The following is a 17,111-nucleotide window of genomic DNA, read 5'->3' on the forward strand; positions in this document are numbered from 1 at the left end:
AATGCTTCTTTGTGACAAGGACAGTCTTTGGACAACTAAGTAATTCCAGTGTTCCAGGTGAGAACTGCAGGAGAACTTCCCTTTCTCCCTACTTAAAAGAAGCTTAAGAAAACTGCAAGTCATAGTGCTGCTCAGCTTCATAAAGCTGTTTCATGACCTGTGCCCATATCAACTGAGGCTCAGCTAAACCTAAATTAGCAGCTTCATAACATTACAAAATGTGCTTCTCAATACCATTTTCTACCTTTCTACCTCTACAGGCCTCATAGTGGAAAAGGGAAGGAAACTTTGCCTTAGACACTGAGAATTGGTCTCTTCTAACTCTCACGTTGTTTCTATTAAAATGTCCTGATTGCAAGGCTTCCCATTGCCTACATATGCTGTACAGAATATGAATGAACACGATACAAATTCACCTTTTGATGCAAAGGTAATGGCCTTCACTAGGCTATCTGGATATATAGGCTTACTTCTTTCTAATTAATTTCTTTAGTACTGGACTGCTTGAATATATATTTAGATAAATTTTATGGATTTATCTATGTTTGGCCATCTCTTTCCCTTTCTCAGTTCATCTTTTCATTTTGTATGCTGATAATTCTGGGCATCTCTCATCCCCAATTCAACAGCTTCCTTCTTTTTGATAGAACAAAGTATAAAAAATATTATAGAGGTAGAGCATACTGCCTTAAACATCAATCTTTTACATGGTTCTATTGCTTTACATAGCCACAGCTTACACTTTCATTTTGCATATTAATATGCTCTATGTTTTCCAATTAGTCACGGAAAATTAACTGTCCTTGCCTTGTAATAGGCAAGGACAGTTCAGTTGGCCTCTCTGTAGCATTTCATCTTATGAATTCCTAGCTAAGAACAAGGGTATTAAAATTAATTTTTGAGTTAAAGTCTTATTAAGAGGATCTTTTTTTGCACCGAAGCCCATCCAGATGGAAAGGTGATCACCTGTGTGGTGCTTAGAGAATTCAGCGTACTTTAAAGGATGAAGAAATTCAGTGAATTTTAATTCAAATCAAACACAAGTAAATATGAACATAAACTTCATCTACAAAACCTACTTTAATCCACATATCCCCAAAGATTTTGTTGGCTTTTTTGCTCTTGCTGCACACTAAGCATTGATTTCATAGAACAGACAATCATGACTCCAAGATCACTATACTGCACAATAACTGCCATTTCCAAGCTGAACACTGTGTAGGCATGGTTTAAGTTCTCTTTCCCTAGATGCATCACCTTACTTTTGTCTACAGTGAATTTAACTGATCTCTTTTCTTGCCCACTGTTTTGCAGGTTTCTTCTGGAATTCCGTACCATTAGTATGGTATTATGAAAAGGGCTTAATATCACCTTCAGACCTCACTGTTTGTTGTCTTCTCCAGTTCATCAGTGAAGACCAATTATAACTGGTCCCAGACTGGTCCTGCACTGGTCCCTGGTCAATGTTTTTCCAACCTGAAAAGTGATCCCTTGTTTCCTATCCTTCAATCATTTTTCAGTGTACCAAAGAAATCTTCCACCAGTCCTGAGGCAGATTATTTTATTTAATAGCTTTCAAAGTGGAACCATGTCAAGGAACAATTGTATAAAGTCCACTACATCCTCTTTATCTATGTTTTTTACTGATGTGCACACAGAAATGCAGAAAGCTGGTGAGGCATGATTTTCCTTAACACAAGGCATGCTAACTTCTAGCTGACCACTTTTATCCATGCACTCGATGACCTTATTTTTTTTATATATTCTACCGTACAGCTGGGATGGATCTCAGGCTCTCCAGGATTCTCTCTTGTGTCCTTTTTGTAGATGGCAGTTACTTTGGCTCTCCATCTGTCCTCTGGTTCAATGATTGTTTGTCATGGTGGTTACACATTTTGGCTATCAGTTCTGCAATTTCATACTTGTTATTCTTTTAGGCATCTCAGGTGAATGTTATCCAATTCCAGTAACATATTAGCATTAAACTACATATTTGATCTAAATTTTCTTTTTAATCAACCTAGATTCACTGGTCTATAGACTGTAGAGCTGTGATGGGCATAGGAACATCACCAAAATCTTCAGAAATAAAAACCAATATACAGAATTTCTTTAAATTCTCTTCTACAGCTTTATCACTGTGTGTATGCATTTCCCCCATCTTGATACAGTCTTCTGACTTTTTCTGTATTTAGGAAGCATTTCTCTATGAGCTTGCACAGCCTCTTCAAATACTTTTTTTGGTCATTTTAGTGCTCAGATCCCATGACTTTCCAGCTCTCCTCTTTTAGAGGGTGATTTTTCCATTCTTGAATACTGATTTTTACACCAGGAGAACCTCCTTAATTTTTATGTTGAAGTACAGAGAGGGGTTTGGTCTCCATTTTATTTTCTGTTAAATTGTGGTACACAGGGTATGGAAGTTTAGACTAGATATTAGGAAAAATTTCTTTACTGAGAGAGTGGTCAAACACTGGAACAGGCTGTCCAGGGAGGTGGTAGTCACCATCACTGGAAGTATTCAAAAATTGGGTGGACGTAGCACTTCAGGACATGGTTTAGTGGGCATGGTGGTGTTGAGTTGGCGGTTGGACTTGATGATCTTAAAGGTCTTTTCCAACCTTAATGATTCTGTGATTCTGTGATAATTTACCTGGGCTTCTAATATTTTAAACAGCCTGTAGGCTGCTTGCAGGTCCTATTACAAGGGCAATCTTCCACTAGTAACTCTTTAAATTAGCATCTATCCACTATGTAAGAACATCTCCAGTTCCAGGCTTAAACCCAACTCAGATCTCATTATGCCCAGACATGCAACTAACTGCAAGGATGAAGTTTCCATTTCATCCTCATTTCAGAATGTGATTCAAACCTAATCACAAGTAACTGAAAAACATTCCTTGATGGTAATGGGCTTTAAATCTGTCCTGGATTCTTGGCTTATTTGAACTAGTTTATTGAGTAAAATATAATGGTGTAACTATAGTGTCTCCATGTTTTCACTTAGTGACCAAAATGCAAAATTTTACTATTAGCTCTAATCAGGAAGACAACTCACTTGTCAGCAAAAATCAATGGACCTCTTGAAATGGGTCACAGTTGCAGGATTCAGGCCTGGAATAATATAGTCAACTGCCTTTATCTACCAAAGAGCCAGGAATGGGAATGACTTTCAGCCTTTTATAAGGTCCCCAAGACCTACAGATGATCAAGAAGTAAAAGGAACTGTGCTGAACTACTTGTCCTCTTAATCACCTATTCTCTGGACTGTGAATGTTTTGGTTGTAGGTTTATTTCTTATTCAAATCAAGTATTAATACCAAACCAAATATGTTGTCATATGAATAAAATCACATTTTTTACTTAATCCGAGTGAAGTTAATTCAAATATTTCTTTCGCTTTAAATGTGCATTTAGTAGAGACATTTTTCAGTTGCTTAAGTGACAATTTCAATCTTCAAACTTGACATAAAGTTGTCATATTTTTAGACAATAGAATTGACTAGAACATTTAAAGTATTTTAGAGTGTGGTAATTGCAGATCTGCTGGTGATAAATCAAATACAAGAATGGCAAATGTTAAATAATTTGAGGCAAATAATGTCTCATGTCTTCTGCCTATGCAGCTTCAAATTAGTGCATGTCAGTAAAACATCTGCCTTGTTAAATACTATACTTGCTTACATAGCTATGCTCAGCTTTATGTTTTCTGTAGAAATTATTTGTGCATGTGATAAGGAAAGTTTCAATAATATCCTTTGCTGTTGACATCTCAAGAAGCTGTTTTTCTCTGGTATATTACTCTAGATTTGCCTTAGCAATGACAAAATACATAAAATAACTCTAAAGAGCTGAAAAGCAACCTTAGCATATTGGTATTCTCTCTGTCACACAGATCTACACAGGTTTTTAAACAATGTATAAGTCATAGTAGATCAGTCAACCTGGAGATGGCAAGACTTTGCCTGAAATCACAGCAAGAGCTACTTGATCTAGCCTCTTTATTTCACCATAATTATTTTTTGAAGTTGCAGCTGCACTTCCAGGGGAGAAGGAGGAATACGTTGAACAGTGACCATAACATAAATGTCAAAATCCTTCTACCACACACTCAAATTATTACTGGACTGCAGAAAAGACAGGGAAAGAGGAAGATGACTTGCAATAAGCAGTGCTTAGCAGCATTCTTACAAACTTACTAATGTGTTCTCAATTTACTACTAGTTGGTGTCTTTCGAACATCCCAGGAATCACAGGTGACAGGTAAAGTCTTGTTTTGGAGGACGTGTTAATGTCTCAATGTTAACAATATCTAAACCAAGATATGTCTTTTATACGTGCTATTTTTAACTAATAAGGCTGTCGATGTGCACTGCAAGTTTATAGTTGTAGTCAATGCCTGGAACTGCTGAGAGTTTTCAGCTTTGCTAAAATATACGAGCAAGTGCACTTCCATCTCTCTTAACCCAGAAATGCATTTCTTTTTTAGGGTGTGAAAAAATGAAAGAAACAAATTAAAGACTTTTATTTGATTAAAGATAAAAGATGATATCGTTAAGAAGAAGAAATGAATAAGAGCTGGTTTACTCTTGATCCAGAGATAACTCAGATACCGAAATAATTAATCGGGCAAAGGCTTCAATTAATCTGAAAGGCCTCTTAATGTGGCTTCATATACCTTATTGGTCAAGAAACAACTTTCTAGTACACATGTTCAATTTTTTAAAGACTGTTTTTTTCATTTTTCACGTTTGAATCTTAGCTGGCCAACAAAAATAAACATGGAATAGGAACCTTTGAAAGAAGAAACTATGAAGTTATTTACTGAAAAGTTATGCTGGACTGCAGTTAATTAGGAAAAAAAATCAGATTAAAACCTGGAGACAATGAAACAAGGAGTTTAATATAGATTAGAAACAGATATTTTAAACTGAATGTAAGCAGTTAAAATGTAATGTTGTTACAAATTCAGTGAAGTCAATAAAACCTGACCTTGTTTCTAGGAATAACTATTTCCATCAGTAGGAAAGAATTGAATTAATGGGTAACATGTGAATCTTTACTGATCTGCGTTTATTTATAGTAAAGAACAATTTGCACACAGGAATATAATCAAGGGCAAACTGTTTATTAATGTATCATCTGTCTTTATTCAAACTTAGGATAGCAGAAATACATGCTTTAAAGTAAGAATATTAAGAATTAAAAGTGAATTTAAAAAAGCAATATGTTTATAAAAACATTAGCATTGCAATGGAACAGAATTTAGTAATGTGCACACCTCAACTGTTGATGAAATACTTGTTTACATGCTTACTGTTGCTAATAAGCTGTGTAGCTTAATTGGGAGGCTACGTAGTTCAATCTGTAAAATATTAAATTGGATCAACAAGGTACATTTTTCATAAATAAGATACACAGAGAATAATAAACTTTGTATCTTGAGTATAAAAGTACGCACTTAATCACCACAAAAGTGTGAAAATAAAAGTATGTACCAAAATCAAGGGTGCAGAAGTTTTATCAGCATATTATACTTCATGGTTGTTCAACTAAGCAACTGTCACCAGTGGCTACCGTAGAGCATAGCAAAGATTTTAATCACAAGTATACAAGTGGGTCATATGTACACAGGCAAAAGGTTGGAACTTTCTTTTGCTTCCTGAATTTTCCACTAAGCCTTCATATAATCTAAAATAATGGTGATACTGAGAAACTGGCCAGTAGAATATAATAAGTTATTATATGCAAACTATAATAAGAATACACACAGGCAAGTGTAAACTTGAGGGGAAACACTAAAGTGAAATCCAGGTTTGATTTCTAAATACATAATGTCACGACCCCTGTGTAACCACTGATTTTGCTAGGCTCAGGCTATTCATTACTGAACTAGATCAGTGTTAATACTAGCACTTCTAATATACATCATGCTATCTTTTGTACCTGCAAAAAATTAGGAATAGAAAAAGCTTTGAAAAGGAAATGGTAACTTGCAACATTTACTAGGTTCATGTATAATAGAAACGGCTGACAGGGAATTCATTGAACTGCCTTTTTCATTCAGAAGTTGTCATTATGTTCTTCAGAACCTTGATTTGAAAAACAGGAAGTAGTTCCCTGGCTGTTATGATTCTGAGCATGAAAAAGTGCAATTCAGTACAAACTGCAGAAAATGAGGCCACCCTGATCCTAAGGACAATCTGAAATAATAACTCAAATACTTTGAGTGGCCCAGTTTATTTCCATAGACTCTCAGCATGTTTGGCTTTCTAATGTCCTTTCTCTCATTTATTGATGAGCTGAGAAATAATGCTTTACTTGGTAACTTCAATTTCCTCACTAACTTTTTGCTTAGTATCAGAGGGGTTTTCAGGTGTCTTTAGAATATCTAGACTAGCATGCTGTAAATTATAAACCATGACATTTCAATCCAGATACAGAAAGAAACCCCAAAACCAACATTGTCTAAATGACATCTTTCAGGAAGGCATCCACTTGTTTTGAAAACACTGAAGAATAGAGATTTATGATTTTTTTCAAATGTGCTAAAGACTCTTTTGGTAAAGGAGTTGTTTGGTTTGGTTCTTTCACTTGACTAGATAAAGGACTTCAAAATCTCTAACCATCTAAACGTTTTCTCTAGCCTTGCTCTTCTGTGTTTCTTTGTACCCTCTTAACTTTTCCAGCATCCTATTGTAGCAGAAACATTCATCAGGTTGGAGGCAGAAGTCCAACATCAGTTTCCCCAATAACTTTCATGCAGAGAGAAACCATGACCCAACGCCTGTTTTACAGTATGTACTCTCCTTTTGTACAGATAACCCTTTCTTGCATGAGTTTAAGTGGTATTCAATTTGCATCCTTCATAGACTCACTGCGTCCAGTAATCTGGAAATGTAACTTGAATTCCCTGTTCCTGTGGATATAACTTTTCATTTGGTTCTGTTGCAGTATATTTTGTTTGAATAAGTCTAGCTTAGCAAGTCACCCAATGTCTTCTGTTCTCACCATTGCTTATGTATTCTTGTTTATAACATTTGCAGGTAGCACAGTGACTTCCTGTTCCCTGAGCCATTAGAAGCAACATTCTTGATTAGCACCAGGCCTGATTACTGATTTCTCAAACACCATGCAGAAAGCACTCTGTTTGCTGATGACTAGTCTTGAGATTTATCAGTACATCAATCAAAAGTACACCCACCAACCCAACTTTCTTTCATGTGTGTCTTGCTTATATAGTATAGTGAGTTTTTCATAAGTGATGTGGGTATTTCTTATTTCAAAGCACCAGGTAAACCTTAAAAACTATTTCTTTATCAGATAACGATATTCCACACCAGCTTTTGCACTTGGTATTTTATTCAGATTTGTTTTTCCAGCACACCAAGAGGTTGGAGATTTTTCTGTTGGCAGAACTTGGGAATAATGTTCTAAACATTTTCTTTTCAGCTGAACTGGAAAGTACATAGCAATGAAACAGTGTAGGCTGCAAGAAAGAGCTGCCCATGGGTTATCCATGGTTTTGAAAGCAGTTGCATATTAGTAAAAAAATCTACAATTTACTTAACTGATAAATGTAGGAAAAGGGCCTTCCATTTTATACAGTGAGAAGAAATCCCCCAGAAAAAGAAATACAAATAGATAGTCTTGAACAAATATAAAAATCCCCCTACAATTTAAAAAGTGTAATTTTAAAGGATTATAATTAAATAGTTGTTATTTATTTCTAGCATGGTTATACTATACGTCCTTCCACTGTGGTTGAAGAATCCATTTTTCCATCTTTCCCTATGCATAGTACAAGGACAGTTCATACACAGCCTGTTCTGAATTTATTACGTTTGCACTCTGGTGTGTCTTATTACGATAGCTGGCCATAAGTGAGGATTTTGCAAAAACATAAGAAAAAAAACCCAAAAACTGAATAAGACTTGATTAGCATTTTGTCTGAGTTTAGCTTAAATACGGGCTGCTTCATACAGTTCTGTTTAGCATACTGACAAGAAAAATTTACACTTCTGGGTAAACAAAGAGCTTGTACTTAACATAGTGTTGCATTGCTCACTAAAACTTACACTTCCAGTCAAACGATTTGTTCAGTAAGAGTTTATTTTATACAACCACTCTTTAGGAGACCCAGTTCTGAATGTATAGTAAAGGTCTTCAGATCAGAAGTTAGAAGAAATTAACTAACACTTCAAATACTGCCTAATGCCAAGCAAATAACAAGTATTTTCAAAACAGTCTATCACTAAAATATAGTCCACAAACCTGGCCAATTAGTCAGGTAAGAAGTGTAACTAGCAATGAAATTGGAAATGTTTCCACCTGACTTACAAAATAGAGCTGATTAGGCACCAACAAGATAGAATTTCCATCAGCAAGATGTGCATGTTTGTCCCATATAATGATGAGCACCTGCAGGTATTATCAGTCACAGGACACATCTAGTGACGCGAGAAAGAGAAATGACACAGAGAAAGAAAACTAAATTTTCAACAAATCAAATGTTTATCCAAACAGCAGACACGCTTTATGGTACTGAAAAAAGGGCTTCTAAATAGTCTAGTGGCATTAACCTCTTTTGGGAAAAAAAAGAAATTGCCCTCTCCATAGTCTGGGCTCATTTACAGATATTTGCCAATAACTGTAGTTCTGTTACTTTGACATCTCTATTAATCTTTGCTATAGCAATGACTAATCTTGAGATTCCACAGATTCGTTTTGAGCTGCAAATAATAGCTATATCATACCTAACTACATTATAGGTGGTCATTGCTCTGCACATATAAATAATCTGAACAGCAGTAGATCAACATCCCAAATATATGCTTTCTGTTGCAAGAATCCAGACAGCTGATGTGTCTCCCATAAAGCTTAACAAACGACAATCAGGATTTCCAATTGCATTTCAGCAGCTTTGCTCTTGGGTAACTTGAATGCTACTTTCACTGGCCCTTAGCCAAAGCTCATTGGAGTCAGTGGGAATCTTTCCATTTGTTTCAGTAGCCTTTGGATTAGATCCATATTAGCTTTCAGATTTGTTCATATGTTTCAGATATATCTGGCATTTATTTTCAAGGGCACAGTATGTAGAACAATTGCCTGTTTGCTAAATACAATTTGATATAATTTACTTTACCATGATAATAATTATAAAATTCTTTCCCTTCTTGGTATATTGCTTACATTTGTGCTAATCAAACAATAACCTAATTTGTATTACCCAGGTAATGAGTTGCCGAAGGAAGTAATAGCTAAATTCTTCATACATTCTTTTACCAGAACACTAAAATTACATCTTATTTTTTGGCAAAGATGTGAGCTGAAAAAAACAGTGTTCTTCTAGAACTATAACTCCAATGTACACATTCAGTGACTATATTTAATGGTTGTAAAGGCCACTTATAATATTTAATTTCATCTGTAATACCTAAGGAATGACCTGTCTTCACAGTATAGGCTGAAATTTGAATTATTTTCTAGAACTGCCTTAATGTTCTTAAAATATGTTGTCATCATTGTATAATTTTACCTATAAAATTTACGATGATTTTGTTTAGTGGTGTTACCATGTGTAAACAATTCTTCAAATATCTAGCTTGGTAACAACTTATAATATTGGATGGAAGAACTTAAGAAGTTGAGAAACTAGGTCCTTCTGAACTGTCTTCTCTCACTTAACCTTGTCCAACACAATACTCTTCTAGTGCCATATGGTGACAATGCAACGGTGCTATGCACTAATTGGAAAGAAAGCTGTGCCACTACAGATCGCTAAATGAGGAGGATAATGCTAAAATTGTGTCATCTGTCATATAGTCTAATGATCAAGAAATTACTATACTATAATAAAACAGTGATTAATAATAAAAATTAAAGTCCCTTTTAGTGAAAAGACACATCTGTGCAGGAGGAGACTAAAGACAAGAGAAGCTAATTCTCAGCATTCAGCTCTAGTCCCTACATAGGCAGGGCAGTCAGGCAGCAAGGTAAGCTGGTCCCCAGTGCCTTACATATGCTGCGCCACAAATACTGGAGTTGCAGCTTCTCACCAGGGAAGGTGCAGATGGCCACATTAGCTCACTTGGACTACACCACACCCCCCCAGCGGTTCATTTGGAAAAGGAAGGACTCCTAAAAACAAGCTGTGAGGAGCTGGAAACATTTAGCTAGGGAAGGGTGATAAGCCACAGAGGACATGGAGGATAGCTACTATGAATCAACCTCACCCTCCCCCCCCCAAAAAAAAAACAAACCAAAAACTAATAACAACAAAAAAACACAAAACAAATCCCAGGATGGTCAAGCCCTTACTGAAATGCATTTCCCACTTTAAAGACCTGCTCCAGCCCTTACACCTATCATAGGTATAACAAGGTGGAGATATTTTTACTCAAATCAATTCACTAGCCCTTTTTTAGATAGAATATGCCTTACCATATTATGTATGTCAAAATACATTCCATAGTTTAAGAGCATAGTAAGATACAGCTGATGTGCCAAGATAGACAAAGGCTGGAGGGAAACTGAAGAGGTAATATTACTTGTCCATAGTAACTTAGTAGCAGAGCTGACATAGGATGTCCTGCTTTTCTAGAGCTCCAACTCTAGTGCCCCCTTACTAGACTAAATTTAGTAGCAATGCCATTATTGCAGGTAGCTCAAGATAAAATTTGGCTTACTAGGCACAACCAAAAATGGTAAAAATTTATTACATTATAAATCACAGCAGAAAGGACAGATATGTTTATTTACCAGCTATTCAATTATTTCTACAAAGCATAAAAAGCAGGTCAGAAAAAGCCTGGTAGTTGACAAATCGCAGTGCTTCTGCTCTTTATAAATGGGAAAATGTTGGCAAACTTCCATGTTAAGTAAAGGATCTCTACTTCAGAAAAAAGTGTATGATACAAAAAAACGTATGCCAGAGGGTAGAACAAAATCTACTAGTTACCACAGCCTCTCTATAATCTGTTTATAACCTAATTAGCACTTCTTATAATACCATTCTTAAACCATGTGCAAGTTAGCAAGCTTTTGGAGCATGTTTCTTAAATAGTTGTATGTTATCATATGTAAGAAATATGTCACGGTCTACATTCTAATGCATCCAGCTGTTCTTAAGTATTGGGTTTCACGACTCCTTCATAATGGGCTACATCTGAAAATATTTTCCATTTTGAACCTACATATGATGACACTAGTTTGAATTCAAGTCTGATTAAAAAACTGTGGAGTATGTACACAAAGTAGCCATTTGGAAAACAGGCTTTGAATCCTATTCAAATGAAACAAATAACCTTTAGCATCATAAACTTTCTAAGCAACAACTTGTTTTGTGGTTTGGAGAAACCTTTGGAGTAACCATATTAAAATGGCAATGGCACATTCAGAAGTCACCACCCTCCATCCTGCTCACATTTCACTAAAGACTTTGCTTTAAAAAAATCTTCTGTGCTTTTTTGATAGCTACACCTAGTTCTCTGTTTGTTATTGATATGTTACTGAAAGCTCAGTCTGATAAAGTTAAACACTGAGGAAAGCAGTTAGAAATGTATATAGAGCAAGGGTAATCCAAGAAGTGCAAGCTGACAATCATAAAACACAGAAACAGGAAGCAAAAGACAAATTTATTTAACTGAAAGCTCTGCTGTTCCATCTTTTACACTGATTTGTCCCGAGTTGCACATGACAGAATTGTCCTAGGATATGAAATACCTACCTTTCAGAAATTTAACTCTTTCTCAAAAATGAATCCATTCAGTTTGAGCAAAACAGAAATGTTACAAGAAATGTTAAGTCTTGGGGGGAAATCACAATATAATCTTGTTAAATAAAACTTCTCCTTTAGACAGGAGAAGACTTTATTCCAAGTACTTTCTTATAAAAATCCAGCAATACAAAACTCCAAGTTAGGGACTAATCATCAGTTCCCAAGGTTCTAAAGTATGTTGTCCGTGATATTATTGAAATATGTCCTTGGGTATTTTCCTAAAGTTCACACTTTTGATGACTTTACACATTCTGATATCATTATGGTAAAGCAGGAACTTGCAAAAATCTACCATTTCTTCAGTTAATAATGATTTCCAGCCTTTATTTCAAAGGTCTTGTCAAGTCATGTTACACGGCCATAAAATTCTTGTTCCTGCTAAGCCATATGACACTGACTTAGCAAACCTTAGTACTGTGACTGATCTTCATCAAGTAGTGCCTGGAACTGGCAGCAGTTCAACACTCAGACCACAGTTCAATTTACAGTTTTGGCAACTATTTCCAGGACATTCTCCAAATTCTTGCTACTGTCTTTGAGACAAACTGCCTCTTAGCAAAGAGTCAGTGAACCTGGACACTGGATGCTTCACTCCCTGAACAAAAACAAATCACAAACTTCTTTCAGAGCACCATTAATGGTCACTGAAAAACAGCTTCTCCAAGGTAACGTTTTCACAAAGTTCGTTGACTGCACTAAAGATGTCACTTCCTTGTATAATCCCTTTTGACTAACTGCATAGTGAAGCATTGCTGTCACTCAGCAGCCATTTTAATGCTCAATATGGAATATAGCAACCTTTTGGAAACTTGTAGTCAGTTACTTTCTGACACCTACAGAAATATGTGGGATACTGTCCTTGACATTAAATCATCTAAGGCTTTTTTTGCTGGGATGTCTTCAAACAAGTTGTTAAAGGTATTCAGCAATAACCTTGTTGATAAACTTACCACCCAAAAGAGAGTTACTGAATTTTACAGTGCAGTGTAGAAACTGGAATTGTCTCCTACCTCTTGGCTTCAGTCTATGGACAACTTGCAATTCAATGAAACTGCACAAACTGCACAAGTGCCTTTAGAGGGTTTCCTTTTGAGTATCAAGCATAAACCAATCCAATTTTTCAAACAGAAGAATTCAAATGACAATTAACAACTCTTAAAATGACAAATTTATGGTCACACATAATGCCATGGAGTATAAAATTACAAATCCAGCCCATTCTTCAGCCATCTGTAAACATCTCCCATTTTCCTCCATATGGGGCTAATACTCCTCTAGTCTGCTGGCATAGCCAAGAATGATCCCTAAACCAATTCTTCCAAATATACCTGAATTACAAACAGACCAACTAAACAACAATTAAAGGTGTTTAAAATAACCTGGATAATTTTCATAGAATCAGATTATGGTTTCAATTATAAATATATTTCTGCCTTCAGAGCTGATGGGTGGCATGGTGACTCATCAGCATTGCTGACCATGATATATCCAATGCAGCATGTCTGACACCAGTCTCAAACAACTTTAGTTGCAAGTGCAAATGTTGCTGGATTGAACCTCAGACATCCACATTACTGTAAGTAATACTCAGAGTGAAGGGCATAGAGCAAACATCAGACCTTTATGTACAGTGTTAAGTGAAATTTTTCTAGGGAATATTTACAAGTAGGATTGGATGTCTTTCTCTGAAATTTAAAGAGATGGAACAACAAAACGCGACAGAATAAACCAGAAGTCCTACCCTTTTTGTTATTTTTGAGAACTTTCTTTAATCTTTGTGTAATGATTTGTATCATCACTAAACTCACAAATTTCTCCTCCACTGAATCAAGAAAATGGTGTCCAACCTCGGTAAAATAAGGCAGTTTCTGTTCAAAGCAGTCTAATAAACCAGTCTCTACTCAAAAGGATAAATAAACTCATTGGACAAGCATCTCAGATCTGCTACTTGTGATTCAAAGCCAAATATTTGGCTCTCTTCTAGCCTGTTAATCCAATTTCAGAACCTTGGCTTCTTGACAGACCCTGGTTTTCACTTCTCTAACCATGACTCTAGCTGTAACTCATGGGGAATCATACCAGAGACATCTGGTATTTGGACCTGTTGTCCCTGTGGTAAGCCAGAGCAGAATCCAGTCAGTGAGACTGGAAAGGGCCATAGGATTATCAATACAGTAATCACATAGGATGAAATCTGGGCACTTGTTTTTGTCCCTTTGAGAACCTGTGATGAGGAACATAATAACAAACTGCCTGTTTGCAGTGAAGTTGTGGAATTTGTGGGGTTTTGATACCTAGCTGGAGAAAGTGATTTTAAAATAACAAATGATCTGTTGACACCTTCAGTTTTCATGTATCATCTATGTTTCACTTTGCTGTGAACTATCATATACAGACTTTCCTCTAACTTATAAGCATAGCCCACCTCCATTAGTTTACAAGACCATAGACCTATTGGCCTGACATTAAATTAGAGACTGACTCTTCACTATCTGTACACCTATCCCTGGAGGAAACTATGAAGAAACTTCCTACAAGACCTTGAGCTTCCTTTGTAACTCTGGGCTTAGGTATCCCACTGCACAGTGGTGTCAAATGGTTGAAGAGATTCTATTGTCTTCTGCTTTCAGTTTATTTTTATCCAGGCAGTTAGCTCTAGAGGTCATTCTGTTATCTTGTAATTACTGGTCTTTTATCTACTAATACCCATGGCACTGGGAAACTGTTCTTATTTAGATCCCTTAATAATAATTTGAAATATCATCCTCATGAATAAATGTCTTCCATAAGATTTAGGTCCAATAAGAGGTGAATGAAAAAACATTTTGTCAGAATTTGAACTACCTTCGTTTTAAAGGCTTGATTTATTTTAAAATGTTACTTGTTCTAGATAAGTCTCTTGAGAAACCAGAGAGAATTGAGGAAAGTAAAATGCAGGCCAGAGAGGTACATATGAGACAAGAAAACCTATGAATGAGTGGGAAAGTAAACCAACGTAAAGGGTATCTTAAACATAGCTTGGTAGATTTGAAATGAAAGTATGAGTTCTGAGGGTTTGGAGTACGGAGGGAGCTGGTGGAGGAGCTTGCCAAGCCACTCTCCATCATTGATCAGCAGTCCTGGTTAACAAGGGAGGTCCCAGATGACTGGAGGCCTGCCAATGTGACACCCATCTACAAGAAGGGCTGGAAGGAGGATCCCGGGAACTACAGGCCTGTCAGCCTGACCTTAGTACTGGGGAAGATTATGGAGAGGTTCATCCTGAGGGAGCTCACAAGGCTTGTGCAGGACAACCAAGGGATCAGGCCCAGCCACCACAGGTTCATGAAAGGCAGGTCCTGCTTGACCAACCTGATCTCCTTCTATGACCAAGTGACCCACCTCATGGATGAGAGAAAGGCTATGGATATTGTCTACCTGGACTTTAGGAAAGCCTTTGACAGCATCTCGCACAGCATTCTCCTGGAGAAACTGGTGGCTTATGGCTTAGACAAGTGTACTCTTTGCTGGGTAAAGAACTGGCTGACGGCTGAGCGCAGAGAGTCGTGGTTAATGGAGTTCAATGCAGTTGGCAGACGGTCACAAGTGGTGTTCCCCGGGGTTCAGTTTTGGGGCTGATCTTGTTAAGTATCTTTATTGATGATCCGGATGAAGAGATTGAGTGCTCCCTCGGTAAGTTTGCAGAAGACATCAAGTTGGGCAGGAGTGTCGATCTGCTGGAGGGTAGGAAGGCTCTGAAGAGGGGTCTGGACAGGCTGGATCAATGGGCTGAGATCAACTGTATGAGGTCTGGTAAGGCCAAGTGCCGGGTCCTGCACTTAGGTCACAACAACCCCATGCAACCCTACAGGCTTGGGGAAGAGTGGCCGGAGAGCTGCCTGGCGGAAAAGGACCTGGGCGTGCTGGTTGACAGTCATTTGAACATGAGCCAACAGCGTTCCCAGGTGGCCAAGAAAGCAAACAGCATCCTGGCCCGTGTCAGAAATAGTGTGGTTAGCAGGAGTAGAGAAGTGATTGTGCCCCTGTACTCGGCACTGGTGAGGCCACACCTCGAATCCTGTGTTCAGGTTTGGGCCCCTCACTACAAGAAAGATATGGAGGTGCTGGAGCGTGTCCAGAGAAGGGCAACGAAGCTGATAAAGAGTCTGCAGAACAAGTTTTACGAGGAGTGGCTGAGGGAAGTGGGGTTGTTTAGTCTGGAGAGAAGGAGGCTGAGGGGAAATCTTATCGCTTTCTACCACTACCTGGAAGGGGGTTGTGGTGAGAAGGGTCTTGGTCTCTTCTCCCAAGTAACTAGTGATAGGATGAGAGGAAATGGCCTCAAGTTGCGCCAGGGGAGGTTTAGATTGGATATTAGGAAAAATTTCTTTACTGAGAGAGTGGTCAAGCATTGGAACAGGCTGCCCAGGGAGGTGATGGAGTCATCATCACTGCAAGTATTCAAAAAAACATGTAGACATGGCATTTCAGGACATGGTTTAGAGGGCATGGTGGTGTTGGGTTGACAGTTGGACTTGATGATCTTAAAGGTCTTTTCATCCTTAATGATTCTGTGATTAGTATAGCAAATTGAAAATGCAAATAAAACAGTAATTTCATAACTGCATGATACACAAGTATAATCTTTGTAGAGTAAGACATGGCATTTGCAATGATTTGCAGGCATAAAAAAGAATAGTTGTAGTTACCCTCTTTACCTTAAATGACTGTCAGAAAAGTAAAAGTGCAAGTAGGTTGACAGGCTTTTTAGCAGTGATTATAGATTAAGTTACATAGTGCTGCTGTGCATTTTCTTCATTTATACGATCAAGGAAATAGGAAAATATTACAACTTCTCCAAGTCTCTCATGTATTCTGATCAGGTTCTCACCTTCTTTAAAGTTGTTATAATTGGGTACATTTTGAATGATGGTGTCCATTGGTCTTAATGCTTTTCTTGACAATTCTAGGTTTGAAATATGCATTTTTCTGTCCAAGTAACTTACAGAGTGAATTTGGTGGACAAGACTGTATCATAAGGATAGAAGCTGAACTTAAGTTTCTGCACCTACCAGAAGTGTGTCCCACTAAACAGACTTGTGGTATTTGGAATATGAATGTGTTTTTTGCAGGATTCACAGTCAGCATTGAGAATCTCTTCTCTTGTTTGTGGTATCAGTAGACTATCAGGAGGTATTTGAAATCTGTATGGTAGAGGGTCAGATGCATGCATATAAACTACTAAGAAAAAATTTGAGAGGAAAAAATATCTGACACTATTAATCACCATGATACATGAAGTTTTTTAGAAGTAATAACAACCCTGTGAAAAGCTGAAGTCTTCTGCATACAA

Source organism: Phaethon aethereus, assembly GCF_964289735.1.
Source record: "Phaethon aethereus genome assembly, chromosome: 10".
Lineage (NCBI taxonomy): Eukaryota > Metazoa > Chordata > Aves > Phaethontiformes > Phaethontidae > Phaethon > Phaethon aethereus.